Source organism: Phaethon aethereus (assembly GCF_964289735.1).
Source record: "Phaethon aethereus genome assembly, chromosome: 5".
Lineage (NCBI taxonomy): Eukaryota > Metazoa > Chordata > Aves > Phaethontiformes > Phaethontidae > Phaethon > Phaethon aethereus.
The window spans coordinates 38,438,494-38,449,071 of NC_138579.1; positions in this window are offsets into that span (position 1 = coordinate 38,438,494).

Below are 10,578 nucleotides of genomic sequence, written 5' to 3' on the forward strand. Positions count from 1 at the left end.
ATCTCTGTGTGCTTTTCACAAACTGGTTAAATAATTCTTACTTCAGGCCTTGAAGTAGGTCAGGATTAACCCTAAATAGCACTGATCAGGCACTGATGGAAATGTCCTGACAGCTCCCAGAAGGTCATTTCAGACCTGGGGAAGGGAATTTAACATTTTGCCTGTTCACCGAGATTCCATATTTGAAGAGTGAGTTAATAAAGTTCCAAGAAAGTTAGGGAACTGGGAAAGTGCTACCCAGCTTTCACCATCTGACACTGTCCTAGAAATAGTTTTGTACATCATCACATATCTCCATCTGCCCACTTCAAAGCCAGCACATGAAGGGGCTGTCAGAGCTGATAGGCAGCACAGTTCTATCTTGTACAAAATAGGACTGATTCCCCTGTTCACTACGTAATCCCATGTCCATCAGTAGAGTACTTTTGGGTAAATATTACTAGGGGCAACAAGCCATGTTAGAGGTGACCATCTGCTCTATCAGCTCGTGCTGTTGCAATTGCTGCAGAGCTTACCTACGTTGCTGCTGCTGTTGTCAGACCACTCACCTGATGCCACAGCTCTTCCTATTGCTCCTGTTTCTCCACCAGCTTCTTTGGCAACCTGTCTCTTTCCTTGCCTTACCTCCACTGCCAGTCCATGCTGCAATCACAGGTACCCTAAGCCTCCTGTCTGAACCCACCTTTGGCAATTTAACACAAATGGGCTGACTGTTGGTGAGCTGTAGCTTCCATTAAAGCCCGCAACAGTTGCGGTTGTCAGTGCTTTGGGAGCTCAGGGCAGAAAACATTTCACACACTTGCCTTCAGGCACAAGTATAGCAGCAAGTTTGCAATTATTGTTCAGTGCCTTTGCTGTAACATCCACACAATGGTACATAATAGGCTTTCAGGGCTAAATTCAGCAAAAAGCTTCTCTGGTCAATCTTTCTGAGTTTCAGTGTATGTGGAATAATACATAATTTCAACTGATCCTTCATATAAATGCATATACACGTAGTGAGTGTGTGTGTTTAGATGCATAAACGGCTGATGGTGTCCACACTGCACCACTGATTGCATTGTAACTTCTGCTGGCAAAGAAGAGCTGTCACGCGCTTAGCTGCCACCTGCAGTCTGGGCCCACTCACTGCCACTTTCTTCAGCATATGATACCCTGAGAAAATCCAAAATGAAGCTCCACATACACATGAAGCAGGTTAAGATCTGAGCTGACAGCTCTTGACCTTGCAAGCTGTGAGTCTGTGTGCTTTGGTATGTGGGGAGGCCTCAGTTTGGTCTGGCAGTGGGTTAAACCTCTTATTGATGAGTGCTGAGCTGAGGGAGGGGGTTAGGCCCGTATTTTTCAAACGTGTTTTACATAAGGTTTTTAAATCACACTAATGTTGGAGGCAAACATGCTATACTATCCTGCTCCATCTTTAAAAAAAGGGGAGTTAGCACCTTGGGGACCATCTGATGTCTTTGCTAGGGTTTGCCTTCCCCTCTGTCTGTACCATCTTACTGCTAACGACAGCAGTGTGTACCCAGCCTGCGTCAGACCCATCCACTCTTCTTCCTCAGCTAAGGCATCGACCGAAAGTACTCCCTCCCACCCAGGCTGCTGTGCTGATCCTAGGTGTCCTGTTCTTCTGTTGCTCCATCTGTTGGCCACTGGTGCCTATCTCTAATCTCAGTCACGCGGCAAATTCTCCAGGCCAGGACTTGTCTTTTTGTTGTAACATTGATGTGAGCCTGTCCCCAGCAGGATCTGTAAGCGCTATGATACCATAGTAAACATTAGTCTCTTGAAGTCTTTAAGGGTAAGAGTCAACATCCCAGCCCTGTTCCACTAATAAAAGGGCTTGGCCAAAATGTCCATGAGGCACCTCTGTTGCCCCTTTCCGTCCAGCCTTGTCTCCCAGCATCACACAGGAAGGTGAGTCCCCACCGATGACCCGAGCATGCTAGTGGCGCCAGCAGAAGGGAGCATGGCTGGTGGCACACTAGGAGCCTCCTCCCTGGGACTCCTCTGCAGATGACACACGGGTGTCCATGCCAGTCAGATGCTGGCATGCTCTAGCAAAACAGATTTTTTAACGTTATGGGACCGTCATCTGTCTCTTCAGGCTGAGTGGAGTTAGCATGGTAATTATAATTATATTTTGGCTGGCAAACGTGCTGACAAAGCACAGCTGCCCTTTGACCTTGCAGTAAAGGCGTCATGGCCCCCGGCACCATGGGGGGCTTTGTGCTGCGTGACTGCTGAAAGCAGCATGAACATCTCCAAATGCCCAGAGTAGGCTACGGTTGTCCTGGCCTGGGCAAGAGCCAGGCGTGCACCCAGCATGATGCTGGTGGTGAAGGTGGTGTTGCCACTACACTGTGTCCCAGCAAGGCTGCCTGTGACCTTATGGCTGCCCACAAAGCCAGCCGGAAGCCCGGCTTTGGCTGCCACCATGTATGGTCCATTAAACCCCATTTCTCTGCTTTATCTTCCAGTCCTGTCCTTCCTCTCCACCTCACCAACTGCCTCCTGGCAAGGTCTATTGCATGTTAGGACTTTGGTGTTTGTCTCAACTTCCTGGTTCGGATCTGGTGAGTTAATCCTTGCCGCTTAACAACTTTTCCTTGGCCAGAGCTCCACAGCACTGTCATCTCCAGCTCTTCATTGTCACCTTCTCTCTCTATTGTATCTCCTCCTCCTCAGGAATTCCTGCTTAGCTCAGCTGTGACCCCTGTCTGGGTGCCCCCATCCACTTATACAGCTTTTACTGCCATCTCCTCCTCACGTCTCAGACCTCTGCCTCTCTCCTAGCTTGCCCACCATCTCTCCACACCTGCATTTTTCTTGGCTCCTCTGGCATCTCTTCCCAAATGAGTTACCACCAACTCAAACTGCCCATAGCCCCAGCAGACTTCTGCTCCCCTTTTGCTTCTCACATTCCCTACTCTTGTCCTTTTGCCCTGGTAGACACATAACAGATGGTGTAGGCAGAGACATCTTCGACCGTGTCTTCTGCTCTTCCTTATTTTCCTGGCCTTTATGTCTCACCACCTCATCCCCATCCCCTGAGGTCTCCCTGCTGGGCTGGTGCTGGAGTCCCATATGCTTGTTTCCTGTACACAAGATGTTTTCTTCAGCTGACCTGCTAGAACATACCCTTCTCCCCATGCCAGTGTGTCTTGCCAGCCCTACAAAACCCAGCAAATTAAATCATCTACATATCTATTTCACATATCTATAAGTGAGATACTAATCCCTGCATAGTGAAAGGGTCGTATGTACAAAAGGGGAAATGAGGACACCAGCATTAAACGGAAAAGTGGGGGAAGGGGAGACCGAGAGCAAGGGCAAGGCAGATGTCAAGGAGGTGAGTTTACAGTGTTGGAAAAAAATGCCGAAAACTGAAACAACAGCAGATCAGAGTATCACTGACAAGCCACATGGATGCTCTTTCCTTGCTAGTTCTGCACTTAAGCTCCCACTTTTTCCTGCTCCCTGCATCTATGTCTTCAGAGCAGAGACCAAGTCCTCCAACTGGCTCAAAAAAATGTATAAAGAAATTAAAAAAGCAGACACCCCTCTTCTCTGTGCCTTCTGTGGTAACAGACACTTCTCCTTCCCTTTCAACCCAGAGGGAAAGCTGATCTGTCAGACCCTCCCAGGCCTCCTTGCCGAATGCTCCGTCTGATCCTCTGCCCCTGCGCAAGCAGGAAAGCTCTTTCCGGCGTCCCCGGCACAGCTCACACGCCGTGTGGGTCCCCGCGGGCGAAGGATTTGCATGTGATGCCGTTACAGTGACCTCCCGAAACTCGGCTCTGTTTCCCATCTGTTATGTGCTATTACTTTCCCAGGGCACAAAAGCAGGTGAAACGTCTGTTGGATGCCACAGAAACCTCTCAGGCTGCAGCCGTGGTAAAATAACCCTCCTTAAAGCAATACAGAGAGACGCTTTTGTGCACAAGAGCTTTTTTCAGATTGGGTTGGGGTTTTTTATTGCCCTTTAAAGGATTCTGCAGTGAGTGACATGGAGGTTTGACGGTTGCGTCCCAGTCATATTTTAACACAATGCAGACAGCAGATGCCTCGGGAAGATTATATTTCTTCATGTACATTGGGTCTCCAAGGAGATTACGCATTCGGGGTCAAGGGCTTTAGGGGGCTGGCTCTATGTCCCTGCAGGATGATTTTTCTGTTTCCAGCAAAAGATATCTAAGGAGCACAGGGCGTTCTGCCAAGCCTTCTATATGGAGTCAGCAGGAAATGCTGCTCCCAAGAGAGATTTTACCTACAGCTCTGTCAGGGATAGCTTTTATTATAATAATAGTTGATCAAATAGCCCCCAGTGCTGCAACACCTTGCAGCTTGAGTATGGGGCTGAGCCTGAGCAGAGAAGCGGCGCTTACTCATTGGACTGCAGAAAGGTTATTCATGTGGGGGAAAACTGTCTGCCTCTGAAAAGGCAGGCAGAAATGGGCACTTGGTAACAGTATGGTGTTTTTGAAATGCAGGTATCTTGGCCAAGACAATAATCAGCTGGCCAGCACAGAAGATCTTGCAAGGGAGAGAATTAGGTCCAAAGATGCAACAAAAGCCCTCATGGGGTCCCCACTGTACATACTGACAAGCCAGAAATTATTTAAGTTTTGAAGAGGTTTTATAAAGAAGTTGCCTCCTCCTACCCCAATCCTCTATGGCCATTAGTTTATCTGCAGCCCAGCCGCTTGCCAGGCAAAAGCACCAGCACAGACATGGGCCTTCCCACACCACACTGAAAAAAAGGCAAAGGTAGCATCCTTGGTCCAGACTAATTTCTCAGTTGTTCTGTGTCTCATGCAGTCATGCACAGCTCGCCAGCTCAGTGTGAAATGCTACTAAGTCACAACGGGAATGTTTTATGCTTGCTGGATGCTGAAATAAATAACAGCACTGGATGAGAACCAAGGGGAACACAGATCTCAGTTATTACTAAATCCTACCTCAGACAAAGCTGCTTTTAATTTCCATGAGTGTTTTCCTGAGGAAGGAGCAAACATTAACCAAGGAAATTAGGATTTACATCAAGTGCAAGTGCTAAAACCTGCATAAGAGAAAGAAGCTGGTTTTAGCAGGTGCTCTCCAAAGCCTGCGGTACAGGGCATCAGTTTGGCTTCACACTGCAGCTGGCCTTCAAACATGAACTGCCCCACCATGTTCCCCCCCTCCTCGTGCACTGAGTTTAATGGTGCCAGAAATGGTGTATGTCAGGAAGTGTTTGTGCGGTGGAATATAGACACTATGGTTAGATTAAGGCAGTGATCACAAAGAGGCTGCGTATAACCTAAAGAGCCCTTAAACAGATGTCACAAATAGCCCTGATTTCTCTCTTTACCTTGCAAACAGCTGCCATGTGCTATAGTCCCCTTTTAGGAGAGTAAATTTAGCAATGAAAAGTGTGGTTCAGGATGCCTGTCAGGTTGGACGGGACTCTGAGCAACCTGATCTAGTTGAAGGTGTCCCTGCTCACTGCAGAGGGGTTGGACTAGGTTCCTTCCACTATTCTGTGATTCTATGATTCTGTGTGCTTTCCTGGCAGCTAGCCCACCCCCTTGATAGGGATCAGCAGCACTGCAGTAGCCAGGCTCGAGGGACCAAGGCGTCAGGACATCCTTGTGACATCTCCTAGAGGAACAAGGAGTCTGTGGTAATTTTTTGAGCTCCCCCAGTCAGCAAACCAGACAGAAACGCCATGTTTGGCCATGATGTTTGGGTCTAGATCTAACCTTTTTCAGGCATGGGACTAAATTAGTTTCTGAGGGGTATGTCTGGAGCAGTTATTCAGAAGCAAAGTGATAATGAATTCCATTTTACATCAGTCCTCCTGCCTTGGTGTATATGAGCAATGTCTTGCTCTTGTCTTCTTGGACACCCTCAATATCCACAGCTTTGTGGCTGAAGTAGTGGCCACGTTTCCTTCACGTTTTGAACAGAAGGAGGAACAGAGGCACTGGTAAGCAGGGGAAGTTAGCAGTGCGGAGGAGAGACTGAGGGAACTCATACCCATCCCAAACTATTGTTTCCATTTCTTCTAAAATACGTAGTTTTGATGTTATGTGTTGACTTCGGTTGTTGACAGACTGCATAAAAAGAGCCAATGTGTTACTCTAGGCAGTGTTGGCAGATAATGTAGGAAACCTATCCAGTTAAGATCAGCAGTTAACCCACAACAAAGCTTAATCTCCATCCAAAAGCTTAATCCAACAGAAACCAAACATCTGCCCTCCTCGGGCACTCTGGGATGGAGACAGAGGTCTTGGCTTCTGGAGTGGCTCCAAAATTGTTCTTCTGACTCCTCCCTGATGGCAAAGCAGGGCATGTGCTCTGTGGTTTAGGGTACCAGCGTGGGGTGGCAGATGCCAGGCTCTCAGAATTACAGCTACAAAACCTCAGACTGAACCATACATAGATCTAGTACAAATAACAGTATCCTTCCCTGCCCTGTAAAACCTTCTGCTATTTCTGGCTTTTCTCTCCCAGCGTCTTTTAATACAGAGCAGATTGAGACCATTATACCTGGAATAAGAATGTGCATGTTGCTTTTTTGCACTGTATCTCATTCCTGACCTCTGCTGCTTTTTTTTACTACTCTTGTCCTAGTTTATAATAGGAAATTGAAAGCCCAAAGACTTTCTTCACATCTGACATTCATTCATTCTCCCAGCTTCTTTTTTTCCCCTGTCAGATTAAAGGCAGAGATAAAGAAACAGCCAAAACTGTGTGTTTATGGTCTGTATTTTTAATACCCAAAAACCTGATTCTGTTCTTAGTCTTGCTTTGTGTTACTTTATTCATTTTACTCACCTTATTCTGGATCCTCACCAATGTAAGAGGGAAGTCATGTGATATATTTAAAGAGTATTTGTTTTAAACATAACATTGAGAGTTAAGACAAACACCTCCCATGCTCATCTGCCCATTTCCCAGCCCCAGTGGGGGGGAATCTACATTCCTGATCTTATAATTCAAGCCCGGATATTTGAAAAGTGACTCAGGTTTTACCAGTTGGGGACATCTCTATCCTGATTTTCTTCAGATGGCTCCAGTTAAAAGTATGGCAGCTGTGCAGCTCTGAGGCTGAAAGTGTTTCAAGATGGAAGCCCTAAAATCAACCCAGCTCAAATCAGAGGCTTTTAAAAGTCATTTGGCCTTCATAAGTGAGTTGGTGAGTCCCTGCTGAGAGGTGATGGAAACATGCAGCTCCCAGTGGAAGCTGAACGAGAGCCAGTTGAATTAAACCTTTGGTACCATAAGGCTGTTGAGTCACACAGCCCAGGATACACCTGTCCCCACTGATGCCAGGACAGCACAGCTATGACAAAAGTCAGTGACGAATGCAGGATGGCTCCATCTTCTGTCAGCTCAGAGGCACTTTATTTTGCAAGGCTGAGAGTGTTCTCATTTCACGCCCTTTCCCTCTTGGGTGTGAAAATTCCTGAAGTTTGGGAAAATATGCCTTCAATGATTGGATTGGATTGGATTAGACTGTGATGCTTCCTGCAGATTTATAAGCCTATATCCTAAAGACCACTGAAACAAAAGTTCAGTTATCGGACAATTAATAGGACCCCAGTTCAGCAAAACAGCTAATTATGCATTCAGCTTCTTGCTGTACAAATGTCCTATTTTACTTCAGTTAAATGTAGGCTTAATTTGCTGCATAGTTCATTTAATATAATTTGCTGTAGTGATTTAAAAAATAGCTATGACTCTGTAAAATCAATTTGTCACGGATAGTCAATGTAGGGTGAGGATAATGTGATCATAGCACTGGCATCATGTCCAAACACTGAGTGGCAAACATGCTTGCCTGGATACTCTCTACAGTAATTGAGTTTGTGGTAGCGGGGTCCTGGAGTGATATTTGAATACATTATTGCTGTGTGCATCCCAGTAAAATGGATAAGAAGCACCATGCTTCAAGGTAAAAAATCACCACCGAATTAATTTGATGACTTCCTTCCTCTGTGGGTAAATTCTTCTATAATTACCCACTGCGAGATCTCTTGCATCTGTTCGTCAACACTGCTAAGACACAGTAGACTGGGTCTCTGGTTTGATCTTTTTTGAGACTGCTGAGTTCCTTGTAGGTGGTGCGTTAGAGTGAGTAACATTCAATTGCAGGGCATGAAGATGTCTCATTCTTTCAGGGCCAGGCAGAAAACTATAAGGCACAAACACTGTGGGAGTGGACACCTTCCTCTGCTTTCTCTGCCCAGGTTTGGTGGTTTCTTCTCTCTTTCATGTCACTCAGCCACGTTCGGAAAAAGTTCAGCAACATCTTCTGGGGAGGATGGTGAGGATGTCTGAGGAGTTTCCTTTGTAGTCTCAGCCATAGGGATCTCATTCATCACTTTAAAAAGAAGTAGAATGACAAGCATGCAAGAGCCAAAGGCCCCAGACTGAAATAATTCATGGAATTAAATGTTCCAGGCTTTGTTTGCTTGCTGGTTTGTGTATCTGTTGTTTGAAATAAGAGTTATTTGGCTCAGTTCAGCTGCTGGGTTATCAGAGTGATTAATCTGTAACATCACAAAGTGAAGACTTGCTTTCCAAAAACCTAGGCACTTTCACTGCCATTACTGATTTGGAACATGCTCCTCGGGTGGTGAGCTGAACAAAAATAGTCACATCAGGGTTTTTTTTTGACGTTGTGCATGAATGAGTCTGTCTTTTTTTCAGGTGCACCCCCATTTCTGGCAACTGCACAGAGATGAGTGTCTGGGATATATCCTTCTCTGCTTTTGTTGTCCAAGCAAAAAAACTCATATCTTGGTAAAGTCCACTTGGCTCCCGTTGTCTCTTTTCTCCACTGAAGAACTCTGCAGATGGAGCAAGGGCTGTACCTAAAAGCAACAGATGTCCTACCATAACTGCTAAACCCAGGCACCATCAGTATTAATTTCATGCTGTCTGACTCTGTGTGTGATAGGGCTACACAGTGCACTTTCTCTACTGGTCGCTGCGAGGTGCTTGGATTTTTCTAGTCTAATTATGGCTTCTCAATAGAGGTTGTCTGCTGTGAAGGATCACAGGGTGATATGCTGGATGCGCACATACTCAGAGAACTGGGCTGATCAAAGGGAAACCACTGAACTACTGAGTTTGTTTCCATAGCTGGTCACAGTGAAACAGATCTGCTTCATAGGACAAAAGTCTAAATATAGCTCGTTTCTGACTAATAAGGTATGTTGCAGTTTTTCCACGCTTTAGCAACAAAAAGCTGCAGGGGGGACCTAAGAATTAGGTCAGATATTACCTGCTTTGTGCAATGCTCCTAAAGGCCTACTGCTGTGATAACTGTCATTTCTTGGTCTACCTCAGCATCCCAGGGAAAGCTGCAGGAAATTTTGTGGCGACAGTGGCAAGGCCTGGTGATTGCAGACATCACTACTGGGACAACCCCAGCACCTCAGTAAACAGAAACTTGAGACAAGGCAGTAAAAAAGGGGTGCTGGTAGGGCATCGCTGAAAGGCAGGAGGAGGTCAGGTTTGTTTTGTGGAGGGTAAATTTGGTTTAGCATGTACGGATAAAAATCGACTCTGGTAACAAGAACTCCACATTGATGATTATGCTGCCGCTCTACGAGTTCATGGCCTTCTCATCTGACAGGAACTTAACAGGGAAATGTAAAAAGCCTGAATACTTGAATGACTCCTGCTGTCCCTTTAACCAGAAAAAGCTAAATGAAATAGGAAGCTCATCTTGGGAGGGCAATCTGCTTAGATGAGTACAAGCTAAAAGTGGAATAATCCCTGAGGTCTCTCATATTGTTTGCTGTAGTTTGGGCAGAAAGCAAATGCAGCTGAATTTTTCAAGGCTGTAACGTGCAGGTGGGTCTGTACTTCTGCCTGCAATAGCAGCAAATGTAGCTAGTCTGCTTCTCTGTAAAAAGGGTGGGAGGTACAGATGCTCTCTCTCAAAAACTCTACATTGCTGCTGAGTATTTCTGAAATGGTCTTGGGGGTGATGGATAATTCTGAATCCATAGCGGCATGTGTGAAGAGGTAGAAAAGAGAGAAATGCCTTCTGCCTGTCCTGAGAAAAAAGCTGCTTCTTCCTGGGTGTAAATGTTTGTGGTCAGACAGGTCCTCACTAATACCTGAGGAATATTCATTATAATTGTGTTTAATCCTTGCTGAGCAGGAGGAAAAAGGTTAATTGCTGGAGAAGCAGCATTTATCTGGTCCACAGACTGTTCAGAGGACTAGGGGAGAATCAGTCAGAATGAGATGATGAGCTAATTTTTCACAGGCCTGATGCTCTGGATCTGTTTATTATAGCTAGTAACAGTGAGGTTGAGCTGAGCAGCTTGTAGAAACCGCAACAAGATGGTTTCTTTTCCTTCTACCCCATCCCTGGAGCACATGCAGCTGGGAAAGTCTCAAGTGAAGCAGCTTTGGTAAAGCTGTGCTGATATGGACAGCATGGAAAATAGTGTTTTTAACTAGGGAGCAGGCCTTCTTGTGAGATCCTTTAAATTCCCTTTTTTTAAGATGAAGGAACCTCAAAGGGTTGGAAATAAATCTCCATCTCCTTTGGGGAGACAACAATGGACA